Below are 2167 nucleotides of genomic sequence, written 5' to 3' on the forward strand. Positions count from 1 at the left end.
AAAAAAAAAAAAAAAAAAAAGAAAAAAAAAAAAAGAAACAATAGCCTATATGTCTCTCAAAGTCAGTTTGGCCACAAAAACCAGGAATAATTAAGGGAAAGTCAAAATGGGGGGTGGGTTAGCTCAGTTCACAGTTTCAATAATTCTTCTCACTGAGTTACAGCAGGTAGCTCCTGAGGCTTCAGCAGGACAGGAGAGCGCTTCCCACCCCCAACCAGGAATGTCAGGCGACCCCTCAGGTGATGGTCAGATGGTTGTTACACCGTTTCTCTAAAATAATAATTGGTAGTGACCAGCGCCAAGGAAAGGCAGTCTCCCAGTAGATAGAAAAAACCCGAAACGTGGTCAGCAGCTTCCCAGTAAGACCTCAGGAGTTGGGTGAGTGGCTCCAGCATGCGCATTAGGAGGTCAAACGGCTGGTTTAACTGGCGCATGACCTCCCACGAGCTCTCAGCTGGTAGGGGAAGAAGGCCCCAAGTGAGCATGCGCAGAGCTCCAGCAAACACCCTGCATGCAGCCACTCCCACGTGCTGGCAGACCACCGTGTTTGCAGATAGCCTGCGCCACAAGAAGAATGCGGAGAAGGGGCGGAAGACGCAGAAGCCACCACATAAAACCCACGTCGAAGATCCACCTGCTTACTTCATGTCTTAAGTTGCCCACTTGGCCCTCTTCCCAGTGCGGTTCCTTCCTTTCCTTCCTGCTCCAGAGCTTCCCCTCCTGCTGCTCGCCTTGGTCTCTCCTTCTGCCTTATGCCCCTCAGTCGAATTCTTTCTTCTGAGGGGGCAAGAACTGAGGTTGCTGCAGAGCCACATGGATTTGCCACCACTAACATTTTCATGCCCTGTGACTCAGATACATTCCGCTGCTAACAACATAATTTTTCACAAGGTGGTTTTACATTTTCAAAACTGGACAGATGGGATTTGCCCCTATTAACGTAAGTTTTACCTAAAAACCTAAAAGACGATGAGCTATCGTCTAATCTCAGATGGGGGCATAGATGAGAAAGTGGCAGAAGGTGAGCATTGTGGATGCTGGTAATGGGTACGGAGGGGTTATTGATTTTAGTCTCCATTTATTATTTTTCCCAAAACACAGGTACACAAACACCCAAAAATAGATGAGCTCCAAAGAAGGTGCTATGGTTACACTTTGTGTTCCCACCTAAATCTCGTCTTCACTTATAATCCTCGTTATGCTCATAACCCCCATATGTCACCCGAGAGATGAGGTGGAGGGAGCTGGGTCACAGGGTGGTTCCCCATATTGTTCTGCTCAGACTGAGTTTTCTAGAGATCTGATGGTTTTTTTTTTTTTTTTTTTTTTTGAGACGGAGTCTCGCTCTGTCACCCAGGCTGGAGTACAGTGGCGCGATCTCCGCTCACTGCAAGCTCCGCCTCCCGGGTTCACGCCATTCTCCTGCCTCAGCCTCCCGAGTAGCTGGGACTACAGGCGCCGCCACCTCGCCCGGCCAATTTTTTTGTATTTTAAGTAGAGACGGGGTTTCACCGTGTTAGCCAGGATGGTCTCGATCTCCTGACCTCGTGATCCGCCCGTCTCAGCCTCCCAAAGTGCTGGGATTACAGGCTTGAGCCACCGCGCCCGGCTGATCTGATGGTTTTTTTTTTTTTTTTTTTTTTTTTGAGACGGAGTCTCGCTCTGTCGCCCAGGCTGGAGTGCAGTGGCCAGATCTCAGCTCACTGCAAGCTCCGCCTCCCGGGTTCCCGCTATTCTCCTGCCTCAGCCTCCCGAGTAGCTGGGACCACAGGCGCCGCCACCTCGCCCGGCTAATTTTTTGTGTTTTTAGTAGAGACGGGGTTTCGCCGTGTTAGCCAGGATGGTCTCGATCTCCTGACCTTGTGATCCACCCGTCTCGGCCTCCCAAAGTGATGGGATTACAGGCTTGAGCCACCGCGCCCGGCCGATCTGATGGTTTTAAGAGCGTTGGGTAGTTCATCCTTCATTCATTCTCCTTCCAGCCGCATTGTGGAAAAGGTGCCTGTTTCCCCTTCAACTTCTGCCATGATTTTAAGTTTCCTGACACCTCCCCAGCCATGTGAGTCAATTAAATCTCTTTAATGTATGAACTACCCAGTCTCAAGCAGTTCTTTATACTAGTGTGAAAACAAACGAATATGAAGGTTAAACTCCCATCCTAGGCAGA

This window comes from Theropithecus gelada, chromosome 14 (genome assembly GCF_003255815.1).
Source record: "Theropithecus gelada isolate Dixy chromosome 14, Tgel_1.0, whole genome shotgun sequence".
Classification (NCBI taxonomy): domain Eukaryota; kingdom Metazoa; phylum Chordata; class Mammalia; order Primates; family Cercopithecidae; genus Theropithecus; species Theropithecus gelada.